The 15,552-nt window shown below is 35.2% G+C and overlaps 1 protein-coding gene across 3 annotated transcripts in view; it reads right to left on the bottom strand.

The window, feature by feature from the left end:
* The window catches only part of Hipk (Homeodomain interacting protein kinase), a 76,903-nt gene that overhangs the window by 20,162 nt on the left and 41,189 nt on the right, over nt 1-15,552 (bottom strand). The gene's annotated exons all lie outside the window — the stretch shown is intronic.

The raw sequence follows: 15,552 nt of genomic DNA, 5'->3' as shown, positions 1-15,552 counted from the left end.
CATCCTGTATGTGGACAACAAAGACGTTAGAGAGGGCGTCAATGTTACTAGTCCACTCCGCAGTGAGAAATTTTTTCAGATATAAATTCCCAGAATTCTCAAGGTTATTTGATTTACATATTAATAAAATATTTTCAATAAAATTTCTCGGAACATTAGAATAATTATTTTAATTAGGCTTAGGTAGGGAACTTTATTTTCTTTCTCTTTCTTGGAACAATTTTTTTTATAAAGAAATATTTTAAATTAAAACCCAGCAAGCGAAGCGAAAGAAATTAAAAATTTAGGAGTTACTCGTCCGCAATTAAACCCCTTAAAAATTCAGAGGAAATGAAAAATTGTTTTTAGAATAATCTTTCCTTTTTTTTCTTCTTGTAAGTAAGAGCTTTCAAAAATTATTATATTTTTTTTTTTGGTCTTTTCTAAGAAAAAATAGGGGATGGATGAAATCAATATTTTGAAAAGTGAAACAAAGGAAACTTGTCAATTTCAGTGGGAAAATACAACAGGCGTGTGACCCGTGAAACAACCCCCAAATATTCGAGTTTATTTCTAAGATGAATATATTTAATTTTTCCAATAATATTAAACAGGTAACTTAATTCTATTCAAAGCTTCTATAGAAAAAAAAGTGAGATCTTCCCAAAAGGTAGAATATTCATACGAGGATACAATTAAATTCACGATCCTTTCCCGGAAAGGAACAAGTATCGCATTGTACTTTAAAGATGGGATGAACTTTACATAAGAAAAAAAGGGGGGAATCGTGTCACATTTCAAACGTTACCACGCAAAAGAAGGAGAAGAAGAAGATCGGAGGGATTCGAGAAAAATCGTTCCCAAGATGCAAAGCGAAAACTCGCACGTCCCAGGTTTAATTTTCCATCTTAACTTTAGACTAAAGACAAAGCTACGTTCCTTTATACCGAACCATGATTAGAAATACCTTACTCCCCTAATTTATCTTTGGTTTAATTTCATCTTGAAAAAAAAAACATTTCCCTTTTATGATACGATATCAATCCCGTTCTCGGAGTTTTTCAACCGATATCGAAGTAAGGAATGAAATATTTTTACTTTCCTTTGAACTGGGTTGAAAGATCTAAAGAATTTTATTTGGGAAATTCCAGAATGTAAAATACTTTTCTGAAATTATGAATGTCTTTTGTTGAATTGGATTCTTCAATGGCCCTACCATCGTCTTAACAATTTTCACAAGTCATACCCCAATCTGTATAAAAAGTCATGTCACACAGCGAAGTTTTTATTTTGGGTTTCTTACTTTTAATGATTGCACCCAAGATATTTGGGGGCCCTCAATTACCGCTACTTCTCAAAGCTTACAGTTGGAAAACAGCTAGCAATTTCGCCAGGGAAAACACACTCGAGAAACGCCATTAAAGGCAGCGTACCCCTTAACTACTTACTACTCGGAGAAAACCATTAACGGACAAAGTTTTTTTTTTGGTTTTTTTTTTTTGCATACAATTCACCTTAACAAACAACCGGGCCAATTGTTTGTAATTATTTAAACACATTTGCCCTGGAGTTTAAGTAATAAAAATAATAGCTTTGGGTCAAAAAAAGAAATTCATCTACTAATGGCAGTTTCTTCCGATTGAAGCTATTATACTTAAAGACAAAATTACGTAAATGCCATTTCTCTATATCTTCCTTCTTATCCATTTTGAGTAACAGACCAGCGTCTACCATCTGGGGCAGCTGATGATACCAATACGATAAGGGAAAAGGCGGCATTTCTAAAACAAGCGCCAATTAAAGCCACTATAAAATATATGGTAGCTAGGGTGAAATAATAATTTTCTAAATTTGGTATTACCATGATTATATAATCTAGGCCTATTTGTTTGACAATGGAGGTAATTTTGAACGTACCCAACGTCAAAAATTTTTAAATTACGTTCAGGTTAAGCCTAATTCGATGCGGAGTATCTTAATAGTTAAGCCTAAGTCGATGTAGAGTATCTTAAGAGTTAAGCCTAATTCTATGCGGAGTATCTTAAGAGTTAAGCCTAAGTCGATGTAGAGTATCTTAAGAGTTAAGCCTAATTCTATGCGGAGTATCTTAATATTAACCCTAATTTGATGCAGATAATCTTAATATTAACCCTAATTTGATGCAGAGTATCTTAATATTAACCCTAATTTGATGCAGAGTATCTTAATATTAACCCTAATTTGATGCAGAGTATCTTAATATTAACCCTAATTTGATGCAGAGTATCTTAATATTAACCCTAATTTGATGCAGAGTATCTTAATATTAACCCTAATTTGATGGCGAGTATCTTAATAGTTAAGCCTAAGATGATGTAGAGTATCTTAAAAGTTAAGCCTAAATCATGTAGAGTATCTTAAAAGTTAAGCCTAATAACCCCTCGATAAACTATGAACAGTCTCAATTTTGAAAATTTGCAAATTACTAAGAGTCTTTGGCAGCTGTCAAAGAAAAAAAAAATTGGATTCGTATCAAAATAGATGAAACGTATTCTATATTTTATGACGTATTTTCTAATCACGCAAGCTAGGAATTAATAATCATAAAATAAGTAAAGAAAAAAAAATTGCAGGGTTTCAGTCGGTTTCTTCTGACATTTCCTCGCGCAATTTAAGCAACTTTCAAAGAAGCTAGTAGGGACACGCGTGTAACTAAGCTATGCCTAATTACGCGCAAAAAGGAATTTACATTATTTTTTCCCCCTAAATTTTTCAAATAAAAAAACTCTCTACCTCCTCCTTTTTTGCAAAAAGACTCGAAGGGAGTTCTCGCGTTATAACGCGAGGTCATTTACGAGAATTATACGCCACGTCGCGAATAAATTACATACAACACAAGCTAGGGGTAGTATAGCGAGTAGCATTTAGAAATATTGTCGAACCATAGGCGTATTCGGTTTGCTTCAATTACATTACATGGCGAAAAAATAAATGTAAATTAGAAATGCTAAAAGTAAAAAACTAATACGCTTATAGTAGTATAGTAGTATAGGCATGCGTATTGTATATTCAATATAAAAGTAACAAATGAAATCGAGTCGATTCTATATAGTGAATAAAGCCCATATTCAACGGCAAATTTTGACCTAAAAGTCCAATTTTTCCAATCCGTCCAATTTATCGAAAGGAAATTAGGTTAGATTTTTCGACGATTAATTATGTTTCGATAACTATAAACGTGAATTTCTATAATTTATATCAGATCCGTTTCCTCTTATTGCAGACGAATTTCTGTTGGTATAGCCATAAGTTTATCATACCTCTAAGTACACAAATATGGGTTACAACTGGGCATCTTAGGCAGGCTACTGTGACGTCAGAACTCGTATAGCGCTAAGATCCGAAGAGAGAAAATTTTGAAACTTCTGTCGCGGTGCAGCCACCAAGCGGTCGAGACGATTACTAAATGGGTCACGTGAAAAAAAAATCATCCAATGGGATAAAGGAGATTTTTACGTTTCGTATAGGCAGGCATTGGGGGGAACGAATTTTACTTGAGCAACCCCAAAATCCCTCTCTCTCGTGAGATGGAGGCGGTTTCAGTCCTGAAACATTCTAAAAGGGATAAAAGAAACGCTAGGCTAGGCAGTACAATTTTGTATTGAAGTTGAGGTAATAAATGATACGGAGAGAGTATAGGATTTCATTAAAGGGAGCCAGACAAACACTATTGCCATAGGAGTAGCAGCCATTTCTCTACTTAGAGGCATGATAAACTTATGGTATAGCCTATACGTTTTTCAAATTCTAAAAAAAAAAACAGTTCTCTAATCCTCATATTTCATAAAAATGCCAAAATCACTTCAGAAAAGTAAAAAAATATGTAATATTGGAACAAAACTGGTTTCACCCCAAAATCCTAAAGAAATGCAAAAAAAAAAAAAAAAAAGAAAAAAAATCAATAAAAATCAAAAGCCTCTTTTGGCTTATAGAAAATATTTTTTCTTTTAAAAAAAAAATTCTAATCATTAATATTAAGCCGATTTAGTTTGATATCTATACTTGGTTACAAATGGCAAGCTAAGATGGGACGCAATTTACGGTGTTTTTATAGGCCTATAGTAAAACCGCAGCCCAAATTGAATAAATTACTTTAGTATGTGGATCAAGTGATCAACATCTGTTTTAGCTTCAATAGAAGTTGATTAAAACCGAAGTTATCAACTACGTATGACTTAATTATACCTCGCGAGAGTTTATACTGTAAAACTAAACATACAGGATTACAGGCGAAAACGTATTCTAAATTCTGCAAACGCTTGATTGATACCTTCCGTTTAATCTACTTCATAAAACAATTATTCATGCAAAGTCCTGGTATCGTCTTTTAAGATATTTGTAAAATACCTTTTGTCTCAGTATGAAAGTTCGACGCGTGACGCTATAAATATACTCTAAGAGAACAAGCGTATCTTTAATGCATACTCGGAATGAAACGCTTCCTGAATCCTCAAAGGTTTACGAACCAGAAATCTTACAGCCAAATTTCTTTTGTCGTACTATTTTTTTTTAAAAAGAACTTTCGGGAATAAATGATGTTTTTAAAAATAGAAGATTCAACCGAGTTTATAATTAAATATTCAAAGGGAGCTGCAAGCTACGTACGCTTAAAAAGGGAATTTAATTATAAATGACAAAGGAATTATAATTTAAGTTAGTTTTCGTAACTAAAAATAAAGGCGAATTAAGCTATTCAATATTATAATTTATTATTACAATTATAATTTTTTGTAAATAAGATCTTTGAAAATAAAGATATATATACTTATAAATATGGTAAAAGATTGTACTGAAGTTAAATTTTAAAAGTTATAGGTCACTACCAAAATTAGATATTGCCTCGGTTCTCTGGTATAATAATTATTTCATGTGAGTTAAATACTGAATTTTAATTTGTCCCATTCGTTAAAATCCATAAACAAACGCGATTTAAACACGAAACAGTCACGGTCCACGGTATAGGTATATCAGTGTTGTCATTAGGTTACATTGAATCTCGAATCTATACCATTAGTTAGCGTTATATACTGATAGAATTATCCGGTACCAACCATGCTACGATGGTTCCATCACTATTAAGTCTATAGAGTTGAGATAACGGGCCATCCGCGCTCATAGGTTGAGAGGATAGGTATAGTATAGATGTAATTAGGCGGGGATCCTCCAAAAATCAGGGAATAGTGTAGGGTACATCATTAATAGGGCGATTCAACCCGTTACGTGTTCCAGGAAAGCTGGGAGCTCTTTCTATACAAATACAGATATTCTGGAATCGCGCCTATAGTGTTTACAAGGGAGACTTAGACTTCGAAGTCTTTTCCAAGCAATAATTTCCTAAAAATTCCTTATATCTGCAACTATTCGAAACATTCGAGATTTAAATGGCCTATTTTTACGTAATAATTTATTCAGAGAAATATGGTAGCTTGGTAATTATCTTTTCAGACGTGATTGCAATGAAAAATATGAAAAGTTGCAACGAAGTATCAGGCCAAAATGCAACCCAAAATGATCAATTTCACTGAATATTCTTTGTTTTATTTGGGGAAAATGGAGGATTTCAGATTTTAAAATTACAGTTTGAAAGCGTAAAAACCGCGCTAAACGCCAGTGAGTCTTCACGCCCAACTTCCCTTTGTTCTGGAGTTTCTAATTTCTAGAAGAAAGACCCGGGGAAAATGTACGTTATTCTTTCAAGAACAAAGCAACCCTAAAAATTTCAAGAAGCCACGAACTAACTTAAAGAACGCAGCACGCAACCACGTGCTCTTTGCAAAACAAAGACTTTCGAAAGATCTTTGTACGAAATGTAAATGAAAAAAAAAAAAAAAGATCCTGTACAGACTAAAGGCACCCTAGGTAGCTTTCCCATATCGAAACAACAACCTAAAAGGCAAACCGTTGCCGTATCTCTTTAGAAACGCGAGATCCTATCGTTTGTTGAAGATCTATGACTCTATAGCTTCTTCCTCTATAGGAACGTAACCCACATCTGTTTGAAATCAAGCGAAAAACCCGGGACTGCATTTACTGCAGTCGCCGAGGGTTAACAAATTTCAGTTCTCCTTTTCAAAGTTTCTATTTTGGCTTCAAACCAACAATCTAATAATTTAGTTCAAACCTCTCGTTTCTCAAACACGATTTTCCCCTTACCTAGAGTGTGAAATTTCTTTTATTAAAATTATTTTAGAGCTTGTTGCAAGGTTACAAATACTAGGCCCTACCCTACCCATTAAATATTCTTGTTCAAATTGAATAAACTCACATTCGTGAATATACATACATAATAAGGGAACACAAGCTCAAAACCACGTGTCCCCGTAAGCACTTTTTGCTAAAATATTTTTTCGCGGATGCTTTTTCTTCTTTAAAAATCACGTGACATTAAATATACCCGAAAAAAGATATATTCGAGTGTTGATAGAAACGTAAGGTAAACACACAAAACAGTGCGCGCATTTTTGCTCCAGGCACCTTAATGTTTATTGCATCATTCTGTACGAAATGTGGGAAGGGTAACGCGGTAACAGGCAATTTCTCGTAGCTAGGATATGAAAGATAGGAAAATTGAATAAGCCAAGGGTTTAAAGACGTTTGGGTAATAGGTTTTGAAATAAACACGTGACCTGGGGTGTTCATATTCTCACCAGAAAATGGAATCCTTAATTGGAAGACGACAGAGACCCACCCATATTAAGATAACTGGCAATAAATTATGAAATTTAAGGAAAATTTGGGTACCACGTGACGGTATTATTAAATAAAAGAAGTTATTGACTTTTACGTACCAAGATTCCTTCTAAGTTTCAACCAAGCCCCTTCCCCTTCCTCCTTATCAACCTCACTCGAGATGGTATTGGCAATATGAGAAGTACCACGCAGCGGCTTATTCTCTAGAAGATATTTGGCCTAGCTGGGAACCAACCCCTGCCCGAACCTTTTCTGCCGGTTCGAATCTGGCTGCGCAAGCAGTTTATTACGTCTTTTGGTGTCCAATAACCTAAGTCCTGACTAGTGACTTGGATTCCAGGAGCTTCACTCACTCTCCCGCAACGCCAATGCCCCTCTCTTTCCTTCTTTTATAAGAAGAAACCATAAAAACGACGTGGCACTGGCTTTTCTTCCACTATAGCCCTAGCTCGCGGTTCCACAAGCTCCCACGTTGTCGAAATACGACAAGGAAAAGGGGTACTGGAGGCAATGAGGAGGGTCTAAAAACCTTAATGACGACACGTAAGGACCAACCCCCCACCAATTCCTCTCGCCTCCTTTGAGAGAGAAATGCCTTCTTATCCCCTCTGGCAAACATCCCTATTCCTTCTTCAACATCATCCACCCCCGCGCTGGAAACTTCTCTCTCCAAGATCATTTCATCCTAGCTCTCCATCTTCTCAAAGAAAACTTATATAGCTTCGAGCTTTCCACCTTCTAAATGGAAAGTCAAAACCATTAAATTTTCAGTCGTCTAAAGGTCATTACTAAAACGTTCCCGACATTGCCAGGTTCTAAATATCATTGAAGTTTGTTGGAGTCGAGTGGGTAACGCGTCACCTCCCGTAAGGTTCCAGGATGAACTCCGTCCTGGTGCTGGTTCGGGTTGTTTATTCATATTTAAGGAGTTTACGAGTCGCACCACTGAAATTTACGGATATTTTACCCGAGATCCCAAAAGACGCGGTCACGAATAAGCTAAAGTTTTCGTCTATTTTTCAAGAAAATATTAGTGTTTATACCATAAAGGCAGAGGCGTAGCAACGCCTTGGAAAATATTATTCCTAAATCTGATATACAAGTAGGCTTATACAGATTAGGTATTGTATATAAAGATTAGACTTAAGTATTGAATAGAGATTAGGCTTAAGCATTGAATAGAGATTAGGCTTAAGTATTGAATAAAGATTAGGCTTAAGTATTGAATAAAGATTAGGCTTAAGTATTGAATAGAAATTAGGCTTAAGCATTGTATGGAAAGTAGGCTTAAGTATCGCATAGTGATTAGGCTTAAGTATCGCATAATGATTAGGCTTAAGTATCGCATAATGATTAGGCTTAAGTATCGCATAGTGATTAGGCTTAAGTATCGCATAGTGATTAGGCTTAAGTATTCTCGAAAAATAAGCCTAACTTCAACAATTGAACTGCATAGTAAACGGAACACAAATTTTCAAGAAAACTTATGTAGAGCTGACTTGTATAATCTTGCGTTGAAAGGTTTGAAAACACATTTTTTTTTAAAAAAAAAAAAAAAAATTGCTTGGATAAGCTAATAAAATCATCTGCAAACATTTTAAAGAGTGGTTTCTTCAATTGTCGCGTAAGCTTGAAGCGAAATTAAAAAAAAAGTCCCATTCCGCAGTTTAAAACAAATAAGAAAACCTAATTTAAATCTTTTCAGATGGAAAAAAATCTCTCCCTAATTTCAAGTTAGGCAAACAAAGTACCGAAAAAGTAAGAAAAAGATAATTGGAGAGAAAGGAACCCAAAATAGCTAACACACGATAGCAGCGAGTGTTTGCAACAAAGAACATTAGATTTTTCCGAGATATTTTTTCTCCCTGATATTTTTATTCAATTTTCCTTGTGCAAAAGAAAACCGACCGACCAACCCCCCCGTGGGAATCTTTAATATCCGCCCCCTTTTACTGTGCGTACCTATCTGGGAGATATTTAAAGAGAAGATGACACGTAAAAATAATAATATAACAACAATGGTGAAAATCAAATTTCACCACGGAAAATGAACAGTAAGGTTTCCCACAGTTCAGTTCAAACAGTTCAGTTTTCGGTTCAGTTCAGTTATTTTCGGTTTCAGTTTAGGGACTAAACTGATTTGATTGCTTCAGTTCAGTTTCAGTTTGCACATCTCCAAACTGATCAGTTTTCAGTTCGGTTCGGTTTATTTCTTAAACTGAACTGATAAAAACTGAACTGAAGAGATAGTTAAGTACTCTTTCGATCAATCGCGAGAAACGATATCAATACGTTCCCGCAAACATTAGTAGAACAATAGAAAACTGGCATCGTTTAGTATTGCATGCTGTATGATATTTTGGGGGATGTGTCGCGTAAAGTTACCTTATTAGTGTCGCGTAGAGTTAAATTATTTCTGTCGCGTATATTTCATCATTTATGTCGCGTATATTTAATTACGCATAATATAATATTAATTATTTATTAGTATTTATATTAATAATAATTAATATTATAATAAATAAATTAATATTAAATTTTATTTATATTAATATTAATTAATTATATTAATTTAAGTCCCGTGATTAGCTGGAACCCTCTGCAGAGAGACACAGGCTAAAAGAATACCAATAATTAGTAACTAAAAAGGGTATCATAATTAGTTAACTAGTCAAAGGTTAATTGCTAATTGTTAATAATTAGTAGTTAGTGAAATAAACATGACTTTTAAGGTATGGCACTTGACGATTCCAAAATAGTAGTAGTAGAAAATGTTAGCGGTTAATAGTTACAATCTGGGGATTTTGGGCCTCTGACACCGTATTTTTCTTCTTGATAATCTCTGAAGGAGTTTTCGGTTCAGTTCAGTTATAACTGAAAACTGAACTGATCAGTTCGGTTTCCTGGCTGAACCGAACTGATAATTTCAGTTCAGTTTCAGTTCTTGAAAATCATAACTGAAACGTTTCAGTTCAGTTTCAGTTTTAGTCCAAAACCGATTTGAACCGAACTGTGGGAAACCTTAATGAACAGATCATTACACACTCCCTTGAAAGTTGTTGGGCTTTCGGTAATTTAAAATAATTTTTATAATATAACTTTGGCCTACAGGCTGGCAAAATTGCATGCCCCCAACCCCCCTTGGGATCATTCACAAAGAAAACGTTTGTATAGTCATCCTCAACAACCCCGTGTATTGTCACACTCGTAAAAGAAACTACACGTGACGTAAGACGCATCCATGCAAAAAGTTGAAATTGCACCTAACCTGTATACGTAACGCCGGTACCTACATTTCAAATGAAAGAAATTCTTAATATAAGCAAACCCATGAGAGAAGGTATACGGACTAAAGGGGAGAAATGGATGGGAAAATACGTAAACTTTCATCAAAGTTGGCTTTCATCCAAAGCTATAGAGAGAGAGAGAGAGAAAGAGAGAGAGAAACACAAACTCGCGTTCCTTGAATTCAAGAATCGTAGAAAATCATCAAGGAAACGTCGATACTAAAAGCTGAAAGCTTAGTTAGAAGTCGGGGTTAGATCGAGTTTACGCTTACACCTTTAATATAACGAAAAGGGGAAGTCATTAAGAGCGCATTCGTAACCAGGTGATTAATGATACGAAAGCCCGCTAGGCTCTATAAATGAAACTAAGGAAGGATCAAAATTTGGAGAGAATATATCTCACGCCTTTCTTTGGTTTTACACGAGTCTATACGAACACAGAGAACCAATTAATGAATGCGAGAGAGAGAGCCAAGAGATACGATTCTCCTTTCGTCCAGAAATATCAAGAAATTATTAAATACTAGCATAATTTTCAGACTAGGAGAATTGACACCATTTACACTACAGGAGACGAGGCTACATGAAGCACAATTAACTCATGCCTGGCCAATGGTTCATAGACTTCAACAGTACTAACATGGTATATCCAAAAAAAAAAAACCAAAAAAAAAAAACCAGTTGAGATCCCTTAGGACCAGGGGGTATGGAAAAAAAAAAAAACAACCCAACCCTAAACTGAAAGATGCACGCTCCATGTCAATAATAGCTCTGATTTACAACTTAAAAATCGATTGCTTTGCTGCTGAAGGAATTTCTTTTCTTATTTTTTTTATATCAACGAGTTACTTTGAAAGATAGCATTTATCTTTTTTTTTTCAAAAGCCTTATTACCCCCTTGAATATCACGTGTTTCATGACGTATACCATTACCAATCCCGGCCACCATGATGTATTTTCCTTTTGGGGGATAATATATATAAATAACTTTCGACAGAGTTTATATCAGAGTGTTTGATTCTTTGTAGAGACCCAAGGTTCACAAACCCTGGAATATTTTTGGATTTAAAAGATAAATTCTAGTCCTATCTTTCAAACTTATATACCTAACTCGTTGGTATAAAAATAAGCATATCTAGAATTAATACAAAGAATGTAAAGATAAGAGGACGTAATGTTGTATACTGAAAATGTAACCCGTGTTTTTAAAATGTTTTGTTAATTTTTTTTGAAGATAAAAAGGTCTTGAGTTTCGGATAATTCACGAGATTCTCTTTGTCATGGATAAAGACTCGATAAGATTATTTGAAAGGTGTAATTAAATGTTGAAGAAGCATTCATCTTTAAAGGGAGTATAAACCAGTCCGTGTGGATCACGTGTCAAATTAAAACACCAAATTAATTTAATTAAGGTTTATTTACAAGCTACCCTTAAAATACAACAAATATAGTTGACATAACCTTTCAACAACACTGGGCTAAATTCCTAAATATAAGTTGGATTAAGTCGTCACAGTAACAAAGGGGTTTACAAAATGATTCGTAACTTTATCGACGAGTTTAGGTAGGTATAACCTCATTACGTCCATTATCATTCAACCAACCGCATTCTAAATTAAATAGCGAGACTTTAGTTTAGGAATACAATTAAAATTTCAAACAAACTAACTTAAAACCCACGGAAAGTTTATACAAGCGAGGATCTTTCGGTCCTTTGGAAGACTATATAGTTAAAATCCATACTATATATTAGCGCCATCCACGACGGTATAGGAATGTGTTGAAATTTAAAAGGTAAAGGCAATTTATCCTTTAAAAGCATCGTGTTTATCTAAGATTAGCGATATTAGCAATGACAAAAGATTGTAGAGAAGAGAGAATAGAAGAGGGGAAGCTCCCCCCATCTTATCCTCTCTCTTACTCTTAGTTCCTCCCGGACGTCTAAAGCTTCTCTTCATCCGAGCATAGCCCCCTTATAGAGGATGGGGGAACTTTAGAAGAGAGGGAGTATAGCTTAGGGGGAACAGTATATAAGGATTAATCTGCCTGAGGAATTAAGTTCTCCAGCGTCCTTTTCTCCGGTATTATCCGCAAACAGTGTCAAAGCTAGCCCGACCCTGTCTCCACCCCCTCCTCCGGGCCCAACGATTTCAATACCAGATTACTATGAGCAACAAAGCTAAGCAACGGATAAAACCAATATTAGAAGTACAATATTTGATGTAATAACATAAAGATACGTCTCAACAGGACATGCAATTCTTATCTCCCTGTCTGCAGCGTGATGTAGGCGGTATACTTAAGCCTTCCATGCATGTTGACGTCAATAAAGACAGCCAATGGGAAGCCATACCAATACCGGTGCCTCAGGCAGAAGTGACCAACATTGGTTAGAGGACACCTTACTGCCCAAATGCTCAGATATTATTGCCATTTTTCCTTGAAAAGCCATCACGGTGTTGCTGACTTCAAGTTACGAGTTTCAACCGTAATTTGCAGGTTCCTTATTTAAAACGTGGCAAATGGGGGAGAGGGGGAATGGGGCACACTTCCTTTTCGCTTCTCTCTTAAAGTGAACCTGGTATTATAAAACTCTTCAGTCTTTACCATTGACAAAGGAAAGCAGCGTCTCTAAAGGAGAGACTGAGTATTCCGATCATTACTGGATGGAGGAATGAGTACTCGGAGCGCCAAGTCCCAAAACTGGCTGGAACAAACCCGGGCCGGGTGCGGATGGGTTTTCGTTTTAAGACTCTTATCGGGGCTCACTACCGGGTGGGTGCAGCTCGACCCTTTTCACGATCATCTAAAGTAGGCGAGCTTGCTTTATTAATACATACAGAGAAACATAGGGCAGGGTCTAGGGGTATAAATCCCTTACCAGGAATTACAGAATTTCCTTCCTTGGGCGTTCTAGAACGCTAAGGAACGAAACTAAACTAAAGCCGCCGAAGGTGCGTGGTTTGAGCTATTGTCAACGCTATTTTCCAAGTATTCCCTCTCCCCCAAAACTCTCTAAGCTTCAACTTCAATCCTTCCCATGATGCCACGCGCGGGGAAGTAAGCCTATAGGGCTACTTTCAAATGATTAGACCAAAAATAATATATCAGGACATTTTTACGATTAGGTTTTAAGATTTTATTTAAAATTGTTAACTTGCGCAGTAGAAAAATAAACCCAATTTCGAGAAGGAATGAAATTGAAGGGAAGAGGTTATCAGTAAGCTAGTGCCATTACGTGTTAACTACTCCTTGAACTTTAAAAAAACTCTCCTTATACATTAAGAGCAGTATGAGGTCTTATCTAAGAGAGCTACCGCTCTCCTAGAATACAGTCAAAATAGGGGCTGCCATTACTATAACTCAGTAAAATAAGTAGCGCTTAAAGATTGTTCTGACGCAACGCGTAGAAATATGCGACGTTCACGATTAAAATGAACTGAACTGAAGTGACTGGAAAACCAAGAAACGAAGATTATAGGTGAAGCAACTTTGTATTTTTCGTAGTTTGTCACTATGTCATATTATTTGCCAAACTTCAAGTATAAGTCGAGGCATACCAAAAGTAACGTTACATCGTAGATATTATCAAAAACGGATTTATGTGAGAAGAACGTTGAAGGTAGCAAATTCACTCCCCATCCTCGCATACTTTATTGAGAAACTTCGTCTGCTTATATTTTGACTCCACCCACAAATTCTGTATATAACTACTTCTAGAGATCGAATTTGTGGGTGGAGTCAAAATATAAGCAGACGAAGTTTCTCAATAAAGTATGCGAGGATGGTACCAGAGGCTAAAGCTATGATCCCACGTTCTTAGTGCATAAATCCGTTTTTGATATTATATACTCCCTCAAGTTTTCTCCCCTTCTTTGGTATAAAACACGGCCACGCACAAAGGTCTTTGGAAAATTTTAATAAACTAGATTCATATTTTATGTCGAAAACTTCAAAAGACTTTCTCTCCCCGTCTATATAACTATATCCTGGGGATGTGGGCTAGATCTTTAGAATTTAAGACAATAACTATAAGGAACGACTGAACCAACTTTCTTAGAGGTAAAAATAACGTAACTGCTTAAATTCCTTGCTTGAGGAAAGAGAATTTGTTTTGGGTTAAACGCGCGAAGTTTAACCCAAGACTTAAAGGTGAAGTAAATATTAGAATTTTGTTATTGAAACTATTATTTAATTTCGCGGTTTTCCTGTAGGCCTATACTTCAAAGCGTTAATTCCTAAGTGTTCATTGGTTCAATGTTCAATTCCATTTTTATCAGCATGAATATTGGAATTATGTAAATGGTAACAAATACGTAACAGAGTATATACGGCAATCAATGTTTTATGTATATTACTAAATTTGAATAATATAATATGAGATCAAAACAGTAACGGTACAGTTTCGTAATAATAATAACAACAAGACTGTTTGGCATAAACAAAACGCTGTCATAAAACATTTATAAATACGAATGGAAAAGAGAGTTTACCGCTACTTTGGTATTACCAATTTTGATAAACAAAGTTTAAGAGGATCTCAATATCCTTGTCCTTACTCTATAAAATTTAACGAAAATAAATTTTAAATGAAAATGACTAGAATGTTTTTCAAATTTTAAACTAGAGGAAAAAACCATTACAAAAAAACTAATTCATATTAATATTTCAGGTTATGAAATTACACGTATGAGGTCAAGGTATAACTTAAAATTAAAATAAACCTTCCATTATCGTGAATTAGTTAAATTTTCTCAATAATATTTACCGACCTAACATATTTAATAGAAATATTGATTTTATAGCATATATACGTAATTCTACTCCAGGGTTATATTCGTGGAATGATTGCCCAGCACCACCCAAATCGGACACTAGAGCGAAGGGCGAATAAAAGTAATAATAATATAACGATTTAAAAGAAATGATTCATTGTTATTTACCAAGAAAAATCGTTAAATCGCTTATGGCATGCATGCATATATATGAAAATTGGCTTTTAAGTTCAATTCGCCGAGCGAGACGCTAGCTGATGGGAGGGCCAAGTTTCCTCGTTAAAATTTTCTAATGGAAAACACCGCTCTGCAGTTTGTTTGCCACCCGCCTCTCCTTTTCTACATAATTGCGCTTATAGTTTCTGTTGTTTTGAGCATGCGTTTTAATGGTACCGAGAGCGAATTTTAACATCACCATCTAAATTTTAAACGGTCGCCAAGCGGTAAAAGCTCCTAGCCAATTACAATCGTGGAAATAAAACAAAACTTACGTAAAAAGGCTATTAAGGTATTTGTTTACTGTACAAAGTCTTTCTAAAAACAACTCCTTCCCCCCCTTCCGAAAGCGCAGCCAGCGATACACTTGGACCACGTATATAAAGGAAAGAAACCATTATCATAATCAGTATACCACTACCTTATAGCACGGTTGAATAAAAATTTTAAAAAAGGGTTATTAGTTGGGAACTCAAGTTGATAGATACGAAGCTATTAGACATGCTAATTTTCCGTTACTATAATTTCCCCGTTGTGATTGTTAAATTTTTTTTGAAAAACAATGG

The sequence above is a fragment of the Phalangium opilio genome, unplaced genomic scaffold (genome assembly GCF_054372755.1).
Source record: "Phalangium opilio isolate 3A_F unplaced genomic scaffold, DU_Popi_V2 ptg000075l_1, whole genome shotgun sequence".
In the NCBI taxonomy this organism is placed as follows: Eukaryota; Metazoa; Arthropoda; class Arachnida; order Opiliones; family Phalangiidae; genus Phalangium; species Phalangium opilio.
Note: the sequence above shows the minus strand (reverse complement) of the source record. Positions and strands in the feature narration are given on the sequence as shown.